Here is an 18,695-nt window from a genome sequence, read left to right as displayed (position 1 = left end):
GTGGGGGGAGAAACATGTGGGGAGGAAAAGCTTTCTGCGCAGCAAGTGGTGATGACCTGGAAGTAAAGACGATTTATGATTCCAAAGGGAAACTGTATGGGCTCTTGAGGCAAATAGACATTTTCAGGTCTATAGAGCTGTAGTGAGGAAATGGGATTTGATGGACTGAATGGCCTTTTTTTGTATCATTTATGTCAGAGAGACATGATGATATTAAGCCAAAACCCTAGTTGATTTCCTATCCCCCCCACCCCTCTCTTGAAACATGAATTGTATAACTCTCACTTTCATTCTAACCTTTGAACTTGCGTTCTAAATCAGAGACAGCATGCAGATTTGTGGGTTTCCGATTTTTAGCTTAGTATAGCAATGCATGGAGCCATGGTCGTGTGTACGTATGTTTAAAATGAATTGAACTTCACCACTGTCCCTGGAGCTTACAGATTCCAATTTGCTGCTTTGCCTTTTTGTGCCCTCTTTGAGTTGTGTGGAGGCCTCATTGGCTATAGAGCTGCAGCTGGGAATCCTGGAAAATTGGGCGCATGACCTGCAGAGCTTTCTCTGAGCTGAAAGACTTGTCTCCGGTGGGACCAGTACCTTTGACTCTTCTTTTCGCTTGAGGCTTTGCTTGTTTGTTCAAGTACTATTCAGGAAGCACTTCACTTCCTGTCTTCAATCCCAGTTTCCCAGTGCATTCTGCTGCATTAATTATTCATTTCCTGTCAAACAAAGCATCTAAGCAGCATTCTTTGACTATACTTGCACTAACTCACTTTGCACCCCCCTCCCTGCCTTTTTAAGAAAAATTGAAACTCTGAATATTGTTGGCTGCAAATCTGAGCTGATGAGAGTGGTAATTGCTTTTGCATTGAATTGGTTTCTGGGATTGGTGAAAGAAGGGCAAGAAGAAAAGATATGTCTTTGTGGTTAGAATTGTGTTTCATGACATTTTATACTATGTATCCTGCATTCTTCCAACAATGCAGAAAATTCTCTGTCAGCCAGGACTCAAAGCATGCCTGCCTCTATTAGAAGGGCTTAGACTCAAACATCACTTGGGGAATGTTAGTACTCATTCTAGGCTGCCACTTCGCTGCAGTATTAACACAGCATTCCACTGTTGGGGAATTCTCATCTTTTGGATGAGGTGTTAAACTGCAGGTCTGTTCTGGATGGATGTAAATGCTGCCATAACAATGGCACTATTTTGTCAGAAAGCTCATCTGGTGTTCTGGTCAGTATTTAGCAGGGAAGTTATGCAAAGTCTTGGTTAGGCCACAATTATAGTTCTGGTGACCATTTTTTTAGAAAAGATTTGAGGGTTGAAAAGAGATTGAAGCTAAAATCCCCCATTCCATAGAACCAAAGTTAAATTGGCTGAGCTGATTTTTGTTCCTTGCAGCAAAGGAGAGTGAAGGAAGATTTGATTAGAGGGATACAAGACTATGATAGGTTTGGTTGAGATCGAAAAGATGTTCCCATTAGCTGATGGTACAAGGATTATATGCCACAAATTTAATGTTTGGGGCAAAAGGTGCAGAGGGAATGTGAGGAAGAAATTATTTTTACGCTGCGAATGGGGATTTGCTGTTAACGTGGATGATAGCCATGATTGGAGATGCTGCCATTGGACTGGGCTGGACACAGTTAGAAGTCTCTCAACACCAAGTTAAAGTCCAACAGGTTTATTTGGAATCACGGGCTTTTGGAACGCAAGTCCTTCATCAGGTGAGTGGAGCTTAGTTCACTTTCAGTTCAGTTGTCTTTGCCTGTATATGTGGTGGTTGTGAACTAGTCTCCACTCACCTGATGGAAGAGCAGTGCTCTGAAAGTTCATGATTCCAGATAAACCTGTTGGGCTTTAAACTGGTGTCGTGAGATTTCTTAACATGGATGGTGCAAGTGGAGAAAATTAGTGATTTCAAAAGGAAGTGAGAGGGGCACTTGAAGGAAACAAACTTGCAGAACTATAGGGGATGAGATTGGCTGGATTGTTCTACAGAATAAGCTTGGGCTCGATGGGCTGAATGACCTCTGTCAAAAGTGGTTCATTTTGGTAGGCAGAATATGGAGAGACAAATGGTGCAACTCTTACATAAGGGGGAGATGGAATGTAAAATGGAGGCTCTGGATTTATATATGCATAAATAATTGAAGGTGGCAGAACGGATTGAGTGGTTAACAAAGCATACAGCATCTTGGTTTTTTTTTAATGAGACAGGGAACACACAAGCAAGGAGGTTATGTAGAGGACTCTGGTTAAGCCTCACCTGGAATATTGTGCCCAATTCTGGGTGCACCAATTTAGAAAAGATGTAAAGCATTGGACAGCAGAAAAGATTTGCATGAATGATCCAAGGGACGAGGAACTTCAGTTACAAAGAGGAAGTTGGGACTTTTTTTTTACCTGAATGTAGAGAAAAAATTTGATCAAGGTATTCAGAATTGTGAGGGGCGTGGACAGATTAGGAACAGTTTCTCCCCCTATGATGGAAAACAAGAAGGCTCAGATTTAAGGTAACTGGTTAAAAGAAAGCAATAGAAATGTGTGATTTTTTTTCTCACAGCAAGCTGTTAGGATGTAGAGTGCACTGTCTGAGCGTTGTGAAGGTAAGTTCAATCAAGGTATTCAGGGGGGAATTGGATTGTTTTCCAAAAAAGAAGAATGTGCAGGGTTGAGGAGAACAGGTAAAAGCTGTGGCATTGAATGAATTGCTTTTACAGAAGCTAGCACAAACATAGGTTGAATGGCCTCCAGCTAACATTTCAATTCTGATCTGACTCTGATTTTATGATTTGTGTATCTGACCAATTTTTTTTAAGCTTTTCACCATTTGGTATCCAATCTGTTCCATCCTTGGGTTCAAAGTGGATGACCTCACATTTGGCCATTGATTCTGCTCCACCATTTAATCATGGCTGATATGATTCCATCCCCAATCTCCTGCCTTCTCCCCATAACCCTTGGTTCCCTTCTTCATCAAGAAGCTATCTATCTCTGTTTCAAAGACACTCAATGACCTGGCTCCACAGCTCTCTGGCAATGAGTTCCACAGATTCACCACTTCTGGCTGAAGAAATTCCTCTTTGTCTCAGTTTTAAAGGAGAGTTCCTTCACTCTGAGGTTGTGCCCTCGAGTTCTAGTCTCTCGCACTAGTGCAAACATCAACTTCATGTGCGCTCTATCTAGGACTCTCGGTATTCTAAGTTTCAATAAGATTCCCCCCCCCTTGTCCTTCTAAACTCCACCGAGTATAGACCCAGACTTCTCAAACATTCCTTGTATGACAAACTCTCAATTCCTGGAATCATTCTTGCGAACCTCCTCTGGACCCCCTCCGAGGCCAGCATATCCTTCCTTGGGTATGGGGCCCAAAACTGCTCACAATATTCCAAATAGGGTCTGACCAGAGCTTGTACAGCCTCAGCAGTACATCCCTGCTCGTGTATTCTAGCCCTCTAGAAATGAATGCTAACATTGAATTTGCCTTCCTAAGTCCCAACTGAACCTGCATGTTCATTTTAAGACCATCCTGAACCAAGATTCCCAAGTCCCTTTATGCTTTAGATTTCTGAGGCCTTTCCCCATTTAGAAAATAATCTAGGCCTTTTCTTCCTACCAAAGTGCATAACCTCACACTTTCCCACATTGTCTTCCATCTGCCATTTCTTTGCCCACTTTCCTAAAATCCTGTTTGTAACAGTTTTATCCATTCACTTAATATATTCATAACCCTTTGCCATTTTGCTCTTCAAACCACTCTATCTGCAATCCTGTCTATCTTTTATATCATTGGTAAGTGTGGCTTTCTATCCCATAATCTAAATCATTAATAAATACAATGAATAGTTGAGGACCCAACATAGATATTTGCGGAACACCACTAGTCACACCCTGCCAATCATAATACCAGTCCATTATCTCAACTGTCTCCTGCTGCTCAGCCATTTCTAACCAGGTCAGTTTTTTGCTGTTATTTTTAAATAACAATCTGTTATGAAATCTTTCATCAAATGTCTCTGAAAATCTATGAATAACATCCATAAACATTTCCCCTGTCCACCACTTTAGCCTTTATTTAAAAAAAAACCCAGCCAAGTTTGTCAGGTCATGACCTAACACTGACAAATCCTTGCTTGATTTACTGTGGGGTTACAGCTCCTGAAATTTGGAAAACTGATATTACAATGGCACGCCTCTACTTGCGTTCTCTCATTAACTGGCTGATTATCTCATAGCAACTATCTCATTGTGACTGACTTGGTTCAAACCATTAGTGGTCAAAAATTGAATGAAATGAAGGTTAACTTGACTCCAACATATAAAGACAGATCTGTAGTACAGCATTAAAAGACTTCTGAGGAGTCTGTCTGACCCTCTTTTTATTGCTATTCCTTTTGATTCCATAGCACATTCAAAGGGTCAAACTTGGCGTGTGTGTGTGTGTGTGTGTGTGTGTGTGTGTGTGTGTGTGTGTGTGTGTGTGTGTGTGTGTATAGAGAAAATAGGAAAAGGTTTCTACTCCAAATTTTGTGATTTTATGACCACTACAGGGACTGATAAGTGCATGTTTCTAAATGTTGGAGCAGCCTTGTTGTGTCTTCTGCATTAGAATGGACTGCCAATACTCACTGAAAGAAAGGAAAATGATCACTTTCAGGCAATGGAGGGAATTGAAAGCAAGCAAAAGTCAGGGCCTGTGGGAGGAAATGGGAAGAAGCAAATAAAACCGTTTATCTGGGCATTGAGAACTGAATCTGTTCCAAGCTGTTTGTTTAAGGGGATCACCATCAATAATATGTTAATCTCTGACTAATGGTTGTCTTTATGGCTTGGTTACTGGGTCAGATTTCTAAAGAGAAGAATTTCAGGAAATGACTTTTAATTTCTGGATCTCCTCAGTGAATTCTGGCATTTTTTGCCTTCCTTTTTTCCAAGAATAATCATTAGTCTGGTTTCTTTTCATTTCCTGAAACAGAATTGTCTATAACTTCTGCTCTGATTTGGAAACAGGAACGACCTTGAGGCTAACTATCCCAGCATGGTTGCGTGCAGGTTGAACATTGGGGCAGGAGATTGGACTACTACTTTAACTGTTAACAAAACTTGTGTTCCTTTCAGTGTTTTTAAAAGTTTGTTCTCTTCCTTGTTCCTGCATTCCATCTAGTGCCTTTAGAACTTGCTCCCATTAAATAGATTTGTGAAGACTGCCTGTGAGACATGCGATTCTTGCAAGGATTGTCAGCTGTGGTTGAACGTATTCATGGAGGGTTTTATCACATGACCCACCTCTAGTTTCACAGTTGGATGACTCAGTGCATGTACCACAAGGATGGCTACATTCTAGTTAATGTGAAGAAGGCTCTGTCACACAATTGGATTATCAGTCAAACAATCTTTTTTCCATGGTAACTGATAAATAAAAATTTGAAAGAAAGTAAGCAGGGGGAGGGGTAGTGGGAAGGACAGCCTCTTGAAGGTCTGATTATTAATCTTCAATTCCTGGAGACTGCAGGCCAATGCTAAAGGATTGGCAACTCTAAATAGTGAATGTAATGACGTGGTTCTTACCAAAAGGAGATTAGGACCTTTTGTTTCTAACAAGAAACCTAAACAGCATTAACTCTGAATTAGAAGCAGATTGCCTATCTTTCTCCCTGACTGAACACTGCCAAAAAATAGTTGTTTTAAAACAAAACTGATTGTGAATATTATAGCGGCCCTCTGGCAGGCCTGTACATGCAGCAATTATGCTATTAGTGTAGCAACTTTTGACCTGGAAACAGTAGAGTTAGGAAAATTTCTTTAAACTGCCTGTGAAATTTAAAATTGTTTAAAAATTTTTGGAAATGACAGCTTGTATGAGCTGTCAAGGGATCAATTGTAATTTTCTTGAATGATAACTAACACTGGTCAAATGTGAACTGACGACTTTTGATCTGGAAGCAACTTCAACTGGAAAAGTTTAATGTATGAAAGCCATGTGGCATGTAGACACACAGGACAGCTGGTGGCAGAAGGTGATCAGCACACAGATTTAGGAGCTCTTGGGGGTACTATGCCAGCAGCTTAAAAGGATCTAACATCTAGAAAACTGTGAATAGTTTGGGGACACTAAAGAGCTGGGTGTTTTACCACAGGTGGTTAGACCATGAATCAGGGTGTTATTAGTTGGTCAGAGTTCTGGAGAGCGATACCATCAGGGCTGTCATAATCTGAGGGTGAGGGGATTCTTAGAAACATGCCTTTGCTAATGATAACCACACTTGTGCAACTCGGGTTGTCTGGTCAGAATCCTGACCTTCCCTGTGTGAATAAATGGCATTTTGTGGAACCATGTAGTTATGTATTGCTATACAAGCAGAAGCGGTATGCTTATGTAAAATGTATCTTTATATCAACTGCAAGTGAAACTTATCTTTTAATTTGAAGTATCATTTGCTGGTTAATTTACTTTTGGTTCTGATTCATAAAGTAAAAGTTACAAAGTGAAATTTTGTTAGTAATTCATTTGAGCATTGTTTAGTAAATTTGATTATTTTGCTTTAAGGTTTCACCATTGGAATCAATGTTATTATCCCCATGAATAAGCATTCTCATGTTATCATGGTACAGCATGCCTGAGTATCATGATCATTGAGCTTCCAGAACAATATTTCAAATGACTGCTTCACAAGTACTTAATTGGATGATTAAATAGCTTGAGGCCTCTTGAGCCTGTAAAAGGTGCTTTATTAATACAAGTTCTTTCACAAATCTCAGTTTATATCATTGCTCAAAATAAAGTCTTACTTTTGCCCATTGTTTTAATTAGTATCTGTGGATTCCTTGTGAGGACAATCAACCCAAGTCTGACAGGAGAAGCTGATGAATGTGCAGCATTCAGTTCCTTGTAGAATACTTGCACTTCAAGCACAATCTTTTTCACCTGTGTATCAAAGTTTATTCATCCGTTTGCACTCTAACCATCAATTGTATGTTGTATAAGCAGTAGTGTTCTGTGTACTCAATACTCAGGCAATAATCAACACATGCTTAGGTTCTTTATTGTGTCTCCTGTGGGAGATGATGCTGACAGTTATGATTTGTCTTCTGTTGTTAAGTGCCACACAGGGCAGCCTGCTGACAGTTTTGGGACAGTAAGACGGACAGTAAATAAAGGGAATATGAATTACAATGTGGGGAAATGTGTGCTTCCTGCACAGACCGTGAGCTGCTTGCTGCAACACTAGTGCATTGGACCATCTAGGCCTGAGACCACAGGATGTTAGAATCAAGTAAGAGAAAGTTTCTCTAGTTGCACTGCAAAAAATGGGTAAAAGGCAGCTCTTCTAAGAAAGACTGAGCATGACCATTGAAAAGAAACAGTCAGATCCTTCAGTAACTATTGGAAAGTGGCCAAAAATCTTGTTGATGTTGTAAAGCTCACTGAATCTTTGTGCCATTTTTGTAAGCAAGTCATTTTCTTTTTGGTAGAAATTGTCTCACCAGTTGGTCACTCCTATTGACACACCTTGCTCATTCCTCATTTCCCCCTTACAGTTCTAGCTGGGTACAGTCTGAAACCCAGCACCATTTTGGTCAGTGGGTTGTTTTGTCAAGAACTCATGCCACTTATCACCAAAAGTTTCCATAAGGTCAGGAGCAAGTGGCATGGTCTATTATTTTCTTCTCCTTGGCTCAATGTAAAGGTAACACAACTGTCCTTGGCTGAGAGATCAATTAATTCTATACTGATCAGATATTGAACCTGATACTTGTGGTATGTATGGCTCAGTACCACTTCCTGGAATGCAAGAATTCCCTAAACCAACAGGGAGGCTTATTTCAATTGTAAAAGTCAAGCCCAAGGTTTATTAATAAATATATCCTGTGTTGATGCTTAGCTTCTGTATTAATTACAAGTCTATTGTAATATTAGAACAGAAGGTTCTTTGGCTGCACATAGCCCTCCCAAATGACCTGGATTCAAGATAATTAAAACTACTTTAGTAACCTAATTGGCATTGTCCTTTTTCTCTTGCATTATGAGAGTGTACTTATAGTAAATATGACTTTTGCAACACATCCACTCGCCTCCATCCCCACCCAGTTATCCCCAAACACTTCATAATTGGATAAGTTGCTGTCACTGTAACTTTAGACATATGGGGCAGACAATTTGCACACATTGGGGTTCCACAAATGGCAATGAGAATGTGAAGTTAGTCTGTTCTAGTGACATTAGTCAGGGCACTTGCAAAATTCCCTGATCAAGGAGGACTCTGAGTTTCTTCCAGGTGCTCCAGTTTGCTCCCACAGTTCAAAGATGTGCAGGTTAGATGGATTAGCCATGGTAAATACGTGGGGTCTTGGGGATAGGGTAGGGTGCAGCTGTGCTTGAGTGAGATGCACTTTCAGAGAGTCATTGCAGACTTGATGGACCGAATAGCTTCATTCTGCACTACAGGGATTCTATGAAAAAAAAATGCCTTCAGCTGAAAACCAAATTGCAATGTTTGGAATGCTGAAGTACCAGACTGAATTATGTGCTCTAGCCTCTGTGAGCCCTGAGTCTGGGACCTTTCTGACTTGGTTACCAGAACATCAAATTGTGTTAGCTCTAATAATTGGTGGAAGAATTAGAGTAAAGCTTTTTTTAAACCTCAAACAAATTTATTCTTAAAACAGCCAGTTCCTTCCACGCTCCCACTATTACACTGAGTCCATTTATACTCTTTGGTTAAACCAATTTAACTAAATTAAACACACTGAGGGACAATGTGTTCATTTATAGATGAACCAATGCTACCACCTGTCTTCAATAATGTATACATTTGTACAATTATTTTTCATAAACAATTTGTCAATGAAAAGCCAGCACCATGGAGCTTGTAAAGATGATTAGCAGGTGCAATAAGTTTACTCAAGTGTGGTTCACTAGCAGTTAAACTTTATATTAAAAGCATGTCGGCAGTAGCGGACAGTTCTAGCCTGAAGAAAACATGAGCTAGAGTAGGAGATGGAGTGTCAAGTCTTGATTTCAACAAAATGAAGATGGAGGTGGGATGAAGAAATATATAGAAGTGTTTATCTGGGGTAGAACAAGAATGGGTGGTTGAATATTCAACCATACAATATGGAAAATGATCATAAGAGTTTGACACCTTGAAGTGCGTGAAGGACCAGTATTGAGACAACGAGATTTTCTTGCGTCCTTCGAGTTTGCAGCACAAAGCCCCACTTGACATGAGGGCAATATGGACGTATAGTTTGGTTTTGGGTTTTATGGGGAGCTTAAGAATTAGAGGCTTTGCTATGATACAAGCCTGCAGTTCCTTTTGAGTAAAGAAATTTAATCCTCCCTAACCATGAACTTATTTTCTACAGTCTTAGACAACATGTTTGTGTTGAGTCTAAGTTTGTGATTTTTCTATCTGCTTTGTAGGTCGCAAACTGAGCTCTGCTCATATTTATTTCCAGAGGAAACATCAAAATATTTATAAGGGTGTGAATTTTAAACACGTTTTTGGACCTTGGTGCTCCAGTGCAAGTCTCTTGATGATTCAGTTGCCAATATGAATATATGTGTTTGACTGTTAAAATGTGCTTCCTGCTGTATGTTTTAAGAGGAAGCCTGATGCATGCATGAGGGAGAAGAGAATAGGGAGAAACAGACTGGGTGAGAAGATATAATTGGGATGGAATCTTTGGTGTGGTACAAATACTGACATGGATCATTTGGGTCCAATACCTTGCTTCTGTGCTGTGGATTCAGTTTTAAATAATTTTGCATCAGTTAAGATCACGGTAATGAAATTTGTTAATTCTTGTAATATAAATGCTCTAAGCATTTCTTCCCTGTAACATCAGTGGTGAAGGTATATAAATATAGACTTCTCCAATGAACCAATCTGAAACTGCATCCATTCTTTCATTAGCTTCAGAATTTTTTTCTTTTGAAATATACCAGGTTCTGGGACTGATCTTTTTTTGGGACTGGAGGTTGATAGGAAAGCAATGGGCATTCATTAGTGAGGAGACAAGTTTACTGCATAAAGCACCCTCTACAGTTGGAGTCAGAGTTTTACAATGCAGCAAGAGGTCCATCTAGTCCATGCTGGCTACCAAGCAGCTATCTGTTCTAATCCCACTTTTCAGCATTTTCAGTGTCCTTGAATGCACTGGTATTTCAAATGTCCACCTAAATGCTTAAACGTTGTGAGCATTTCCGCTTCTATCACCCTTTCAGGCAGTGCATTCCAAATTCTCATCGCCTCTGGGTGAAAAGGTTTTCTTCAAGTTCCCTCTAAATCTCCCACCCTTGACCTTGAATTATGCCCCCTGGCTATTGACCCTTCAACTACAGGGAAGAGTTTCTTCCTATCTACCCTATTTATATTCTGCCTGTCTATATTGTCTTGTAATTGAAGATTTTCCGCCTTGCTATTTACATCCATTTTTCCAAATAGCCCTGAATCCCCTGGACCCTGACCTTCTTGATCAGTTTTCCATGCAGGGCCTTGTCAAAAGCCAACCTGAAGTCCAAGTAGACCACATCAACTGCACTGCCCTCATCTACACATCTAGTCACCTCCCTGAAATTCAATTAATTTTGATAGACATGATCTCTCCCTGACAAAGCCATGTTTACTAACCTTGATTAATCTTTGTCACATGAAGGGGAGATCAATTCTTTGATTTGATTTAATTTATTATCACCATATGTATTGAGAAAGCACAGAAGTTAACATGCTGCCTCACAGTGCCAAGGACATAGGTTCAATTCCTGACTTGGATCATTGTCTGTGTGGAGTTTGCACACTTCCCCCGGTGTTTCCACTGGATGCTCCAGTTTCCTCCCATACTCTGAAGATGTGTGGGTTAGGTTGATTGGCCATGCTAAATTGCCACTTGGTGTCAGGGGAACTAGTAGGATAAATATGAGGCGATGGGATTGTAGTTGGCACAGACTTGATGGTCTCCTTCTGCACTCTAGCGATTCTATCATTGGGATGCAGTGAAAGGTGTTTCTTTTGTGCTATACAGATAAAACATACTGCTCATAGAGTACACAGAGGGAAAGGTACAGAATATAGTGTAACAGAAACAGAAGGTGAAGAGAAAAATCAGCTTAATATGTAATGGGATTATTCAAAAGTGATGGCAGCAGGGAAAAAGCTGTTTTTGATTGTGGTACATATTTTCGGACTTTAGTATCTTTTTCTTGATGGAAGAAGGTGGAAGAGCGTACGTCTGGGATGCGTGGGGTCCTTAATTACGCGGGCTGCTTTGCCAAGGCAGCAGGAAATGAGAACAGAATCAATGGATGGGAGGTTGGTTTGCGTGATGAACTGGGCTACATTCAAAGTTCTGCCCCTTAGATGGGGGTGGTGGTTCAGGAAATGGGTTGAATGACGTATCCAACATTGGATGCTTCTCTTAGGACTCCTACCTTCCTTTTACAATGTTGAGGGGGGGGGGTGATGGTGGTTGGTGATATAGGGTTAGAAGGAGCGGTGGGAAAGGATGAAGTGCGAAATACTGTGTACAGGATTGACAAAAGAGAAGGTAGAGTGCTGAGTGAGTGAGGTTTAATAAAGAAGATATTGGAGCTCAAAGACATAAGGCTAACTGATCTCTAGAGTTAGAGGTTGAGAAATGTTTGCTGAAACTTCAACTTTTCTGTCATGAAAATTAGATCTTTGATTGCAAATAAGGTGGAAAAGAGATCCAGAAAATTATTTCAAACTAGATTGCAAAAGTAGGGCAAGAACACAGGTTTAAGTGAATAAAATGTAAATTGAGGACTAAGGCTTCTAAAGAAATCTCTTCAGATTACATTTTCATTGGATGTCTGGGCAGACTAGTGCAAGCAAAAGCCCTGGAATTATTAATAATTTGATTTGAAGTTATGTAAGATCTTTCAGGATGAATTGGGCTAGGTGACTAAATGGCCTTGTTTATCTGTTATTATGTGGTCAACCTGCATGTGTGCAGTCTTGATTTGACTTGCACTCCACTTCAAATGCCACACCCAATCAGCCCTTGCTTTCTCCTCAAATAGCACTTTCCTGTGCCCCTATCTGACTTTCTTTGTGGAGACAGTTCTTTGTCAGGTCTTCATCCCCACAACAAAGCGGAATGTTCCTGCCACCCAGAGCTTCACTCCATCCTTTCTCTGCAATGATCTAGAATCTTGTGTCACAGACCTTGCACATTGCTAATCCACTGCTGGCCAACAGCATGCTTATCCCGACTCAACTATCATGCTTGCATTGTGTTTGGGTGTGTGTGCATTTCTTACTTCATTTTGGATACCTGCTCCCTTTACATTGATACTGGATAGCAACAATGTGGCCTGTATCGAACATAAATGGATGCAGTACCCCAGTTGATATGGCACTGAGCTAGCAATCCAGAGGCTGAGTTCATATCCCACCGTGGTAAATTGGAAATTGAATAATTATTGAATCTAGTCTTTCAAAGTGACCGTGGAAACTGCCAGATTGTTCTAGTGCCCAAGTGACCCTATCACTACTACCTAATTTGCCTCCAGGCCACTGTAGTCACAACCTATGTCATTGATCTGTAATGTTCTCATTCCAGCTATGTCTTGCCCAGTGTGCTTGCTGCTGCAGGATTTCCATGTTGCAGTGTTTCTTAAAAACCTTCTGAAGGTCAAAACTCTGAATGTAGAGCTGCTGAGCTGAAAATAAGTCGATTGAAAGCAAGTTGGGTGGTAGTGGTTAGATGGCACCAAACTTGGGTGGTAGAAGGAAGAAGAGCCTGATGGTGGTATGTTTTGGGAAAGAATGACTTTTCATCCTGTGCATAGAAAGCATTCTTTCTGGCTGTATCACAGCTTGGTATGGCTCCTACTCTGCCCAAGACTACAAATTACAAAAGGTCGTGAACATAGCCCAAACCATCACGTGACTCTGACTCTGACTCTGACTCTAGTTCCCGCTGCCTTGGCAAAGTAGCCAGCATAATTAAGGACCCCAGACATTCTCTCTCCTACATTCTGTTGAGAAAAAGATACAAAAGTCTGAGGTCATGTACCAACCAACTCGAGAACAGCCACTTCCCTGCTGCTGTCAGACTTTTGAATGAACCTGTTTTGCGTTAAGTTGATCTTTCTCAACATCCTAGCTATGACTGTAACATTACGTTCTGCACTCTCTCATTTCCTTTTCTATCAATGGTATACTCTCTGTATAGTGTGCAAGAAACAATACTTTTCCCTATTTGCTAATACATCTGACAATACTAAGTCAAATCACATCAAACCATTGCTGCACTAAAATAATAGATGTCCTGTCCTGTCCTGTCCAGTCTGGATGAACACAGTAAAAAGTCTGACAACACCTGGTTTTAGTCCAACCGATTTATTTGATAGTAAACGCACAAGCTTTCAGGTTAGTCCCTTCGTCAGGTGAATGGAGAGTTCTGGCCTCAGACAGAGCATATAAAGCACAGACAGTTTAGAGATTACTGATTAAAATGCGAATCTTTACACCTAACCTGCTGTTCAAGTCTTGAAGTGGCCGACAATGTAAGTGGAAGGAGCGCTGATTACAGGTTAAAGAGATGTGTATTGTCTCCAGACAGCACAGTGAGTGAGGTTTTGCAAACCCAGACAAGTCACGGGGGTTACAGATAGTGCGACATGAACCCAAGATCCTTGTTGAGACCATCCTCAAGTGTGTGGAACTTGGCTATCAGTCTCTGCTCAGCGACTCTGCGCTGTCGTGTGTCGTGAAGGCCGCCTTGGAGAAGGCTAACCCGAAGGTCAGAGGCTGAATGCCCGTGACCACTGACGTGTTCGCCAACAGGAAGGGAACAGTCTTGCCTGGTGATTGTCAAACGATGTTCATTCATCTGTTGTCGTAGCGTCTGCATGGTCTCCCCAATGTACCATGCTTCGGGACATCCTTTCTTGCAACGTATCAGGTAGACAATGTTGGCCGAGTTGCAAGAGTATTTACCGTGTGCCTGGTGGATGGTATTCTCACGTGTGACGATGGTATCCGTGTCGATGATCCAGCATATCTTGCAGAGGTTGCTGTGGCAAGGTTGTGTGGTGTTGTGGTCACTGTTCTCCTGAAGACTGGGTAGTTTGCTGCGAACAATGGTCTGTTTGAGGCTGTGTGGTTGTCTGAAGGCAAGAAGTGGGGGTGTGGGGATGGCCCTGGCGAGATGTTCATTTTCATCAATGATATGTTGAAGACTCCGGAGAAGATGTCGTAGCTTCTCCGCTCCAGGGAAGTACTGGACGACGAAGGGTACTCTGTCCACTGTGTCCCATGTTTGTCTTCTGAGGAGATCGGTGCGGTTTTTCGCTGTGGCACATCGGAACTGTCGATCTGAGTCGAGCGCCATATCCTGTTCTTAAGAGGGCATCTTTCAGTGTCTGGAGGTGTCTGTCACGATCCTCCTCATCTGAGCAAATCCTGTGTATACGGAGGGCTTGTCCACAGGGGATGGCTTCATTAACATGTTTAGGGTGGAAGCTGGAGAAGTGGAGCATTGTGAGATTGTCTGTGCGCTTGCGGTACAGTGAGGTGCTGAGGTGACCGTCCTTAATGGAGATGCATGTGTCCAAGAATGCAACTGATTCTGGGGAATAGTCCATGGTGAGTCTGATAGTGGGGTGGAATTTGGTGATATCATCATATAGTTGTTTCAGTAATTGTTCACCATGAGGCCAAAGGAAGAAAATGTCATCGATGTATCTAGTATATAGCATCGGTTGAAGATTCTGTGCAGTGAAGAAGTCTTGTTCGAACCTGTGCATGAAGATGTTGGCATATTGAGGTACAAATTTGGTCCCCATGGCTGTTTCGTGTGTCTGGATGAAAAACTGGTTGTTGAAGGTGAAGACATTGTGGTCCAGGATAAAGCGGATGAGTTGTAAAATTGCATCTGGAAACTGGCAGTTGTCAGCATTGAGTACTGAGGCAGTCGCAGCAATGCCATCGTTGTGGGGGATGTTGGTGTAGAGCGCCGAGACATCCATTGTGACGAGGAGTGTCCCTGGTTCAACTGCTCCACGTGTGCTGAGTTTCTGTAGGAAGTCCGTAGTGTCGCGACAAAAGTCTGGATGAAGCCAGATGTGTAACTGCAGTAGTGTGTAAAGAGTCAGTCACTTTTTTTCGTTTGAATCTTGGCTTTGGGATCTGGGAACCGTCCATTTCAATTTTATTCCTCTTTTCCTCCCCTTGTTAATTCCAGATGAGTCCATATCTCATCCTGTTCATACCCTGCGGATTTGAAAATTGAAACGTATAATGAAGGTGGATACAGTTCAGTGAAGCATTTGGCGTAATAAATTCTTGAGCGATTGCATGCCCAAGAGAGACTTCCTCCCCTCCATACTTATGTTAAAATTAACCAATCTCACTCCCCTGAGATTTCAGTCACTTTAAACAATATTTCCATTTAGTCTTTTGCATCAATCATATTTAAAACCACTTGTTTAAATTATAGCTATGATGTGGAGATCTGACAGACTTGTGGGAAATGGCCCAAGTATCCCTGAGTTGCTCAAGTCCTTCAAACTGTATGTTTATTTTTCAGATTGAGAGTGATTGACCAAGCTAATTCTAGCAAATAACTTCATTTCTGAACGATAAGAGAAAGTAGGGCAGAGGATTTTCACTTGAGAATTATGAAACATATTTTGGCAAGTCTTGGAAGTGAAAAGTGGAACTGGTCGAAGAGGCAACTAGAGACCTTCTGAAGATCGAGATTGGTAAATATGGTAATGAGTAACCGGGAACTGATCATAAAGGGACTATTTTTAAGGCTAACTGCCTGGGTTTAATGAATTTGTATGTTGGTTAACATTAATCAACTGTGCAACACACACAAACTGTTCTGCTTCAAGTAGTACCTTTTAAACATTTGCTTGAAGCATCTGTTTTGGCAGATGGGGGCCTCGCTTTAACACGCCCTCCAATGGCTGGCTCCTTCATTAGTGCAGCACTGTGTCGCTAAAAGCAACATGTGGCTCGTGCTGCAAATCTGAACCAAGAATGGAAAATGCTGGAAACGCTCAGCAGGTTAGACAGCATCTGTGAAGAGGAAGAGAGATTTGGAAGTTAGATCGTGGCTGGAATTTGCTCCATGTAAATATTTTCTTGGACCAGAACGATTTTGGGTGCCTAGCTTCTTCTGTCAACGTGTACCCTCCAGCACACTCTTGCTATAGGCAGCAAATTAGTAGGACTTCTCCTCATTCACAGCCATTTTGGGGAATGATACCAGATGTGGCAGGGTCACTTAGAGTGCCTCAAGAGAAGTATGGTTAGTGGACCCACTGAGAATGCTGTGCCTGCTCATGTGCTGCCCACTTCTCCATATACAAGATTGAAGGGGCATGACCAATGCTGGGGCAGGCATTCACATCCTGACACCCAGCACAGTTGATCTGTCTGCAAGGAAACCACTTACAATTGAAGTTTTTTTCCAGTAAATATACTGCAAAATGTGATTTTGGTTTTTTTTTGTTAAAAGTAATCTCAGCATATGCATGTCATGTTGTTCTGACCACCTGTGCTGCTGCAGCTCCCCTTTTTGTGAGGAGACAAGCTGATAATTGGCTCTCATCGCAACTAAAATAGGGATGAATTAAACTTTTTAAATATGGTAATTGGCTATCTGCTGACAAATGGGTAACTTGTTTTTGGGAGCCACCTGTGGGGGTGGGGGGAGGAGGATAGGGTAAGTGAGTGGGGAGCCACCTGTGGAGGGGTTGGGGGATCGGTTGTGTGGGGTGGATGTCTCGTGTTGTAACGTGTAAAACCTCTGATGCCAAAATGTTGAGCAAGGATGAATGTAGGCCAGGTTTAATTCCTGCGGTGTTTGGAAGATGTATCATCATTCAGAGTATGAACTGAGCATTGTATGCTGGAGTCAATTGTTGCAATCAGCGTGTTGCATTTCTGATTAATTGAATCGTTAAGTAGGAAAACAAAGCAATCCATTGAGACTCTGGTTGTAGATTTGCATTTTACTTTTCTTCATCATCTCAATCCAGCTCCTGGTTGAATTTGCATATTGTGATTGATAATGTTGCTTCATATTTAATATTGTTGCCAGCTCAGCTGTGGTGCTCAATGCTGGAAGGTCAAGATTTGGGCTGTAATTATGTGATTCTGGTACTTCATTCAGTGTCATATGAAAGAAGTGCTGTGTTGTGGGCTGTTTATTAGATGTTTGGAATTAATTCCATTCTACCTGATCTGAAAGATTTACCCATGGTTGAGGGGGGTAGCAATTACTTCCTGGATTAATAGCACCCAAAATGAGCTCTGGATTCAACAGCATGTAGCCTTTGGAGCTTTGCTTGTTCATCAAAGTAGATTCTTCACCATTGGTTGTGCACTCTTGAGGCCTCTATGACCAGAATTTGATGTTGCAAGTCTCTTTGTATTTTTTTTTCACACGTGAAGTTTCCCCCAGTAATACCTCATCTGCAAAAGTTTTTAAAAGATTTTTCTCTTAGTGATGGATTGGATACTTAAATATTATTTACAGGTTCAACCAGCTCCCTTTCCACAAATGTAAGAGGACAATTTTTTAATTATTTTGCAGAGGGCCCTTATTGTGGACAGGAAGCATAAAAGTCACGGTTCAAAGACCCCTATGTGTTTTTCAGATGTATCATGACTTTGAGTGTTGTACCTTAAGACATCCTGATTTAACCACCAACATCACTGATCTGTGGTAGTAAGAAGCTTCTGCCTGCAGGTATATGCATTTAGTGCTGTTTGTTTCCTGCTTGGTGGCACACTGGTTAGCACTGCTACTCTGTGCCAGGGACCCAGGTTCAATTCTGCCCATGGATCATAGCCTCCTTTTGTACTGTAGGGATTCTATTTGGCCCATCAAGTCTGTACCAACCACAATCCTATACAGGCTCTATTCCCATAACCCCACGCATTTACCCTGCTAATTCCCCGACACACGGGTCAATTTAGCATGGCCAATCAACTGAACCTGCATGTCTTTGGACTGTGGGAGGAAATCGGAGCACTGAGGAAACCCACGCAGACATGTGGACGTTGTGCCAACTCCACAGAGATAGTGAGCCAAGGCTGGAATTGAATCCAGGACCTTAGTGCTGTGAGGCAGCAGTGCTAACCAGTATACCACCATGCCACTCCACACTATCTGTGTGGAGTTTGCACGTTCTCCCCATTTCTTGCGGATTTCCTCTCCACGTTCAGATGTGCGGGTTAGGTTGATTGGCCATGTTAAATTGCCACTTAGCGTTAGGGGGACTAGCTAGAGTTAATACATGGGGTTAAGGGGATAGGACCTGGATGGGATTGTTGTGCAGACTTGATGGATCAAATGCACCCCTCCCCCACCTTCTGCACTGTAGCAGTTCAATGATTGCAGAAATAGATGACTAATCTTAATTTTGATTGCGAATTTGATATGTGCTCATGAAGGAAGGATTTTCCACGCTGTAGGAAAGAGTAAGAGAGTGGGACTAATTGGATAGCTCTTTCATGGGTATGGGCTGAATGGCCTTCTTCCGTGCTGAGAAATTTTGTATGAAAGTCTAAACTGCAGTGTGCAGGTTATTTTGAGCATGGGTGTTTCACTGTTAGATCCTGTTGACAGAGTATCCATGTATGTGTGGTTTCTAACACTGTGTAGTGATTAGGAGGAAGTTTGCTAGCGAATCTGACCCATTCAT

At 41.6% G+C, this 18,695-nt stretch overlaps 1 protein-coding gene across 4 annotated transcripts in view; it reads left to right on the top strand.

Moving 5' to 3' along the window:
* LOC145354005 (engulfment and cell motility protein 2) overlaps nt 1-18,695 on the top strand; it is a 174,212-nt gene that overhangs the window by 34,501 nt on the left and 121,016 nt on the right. The window lies entirely within an intron of this gene.

Source organism: Carcharhinus amblyrhynchos, chromosome 16 (assembly GCF_965287045.1).
Source record: "Carcharhinus amblyrhynchos chromosome 16, sCarAmb.v2.hapA, whole genome shotgun sequence".
NCBI classification, from domain to species: domain Eukaryota; kingdom Metazoa; phylum Chordata; class Chondrichthyes; order Carcharhiniformes; family Carcharhinidae; genus Carcharhinus; species Carcharhinus amblyrhynchos.
This window is presented reverse-complemented; position numbering and strand designations above follow the sequence as displayed.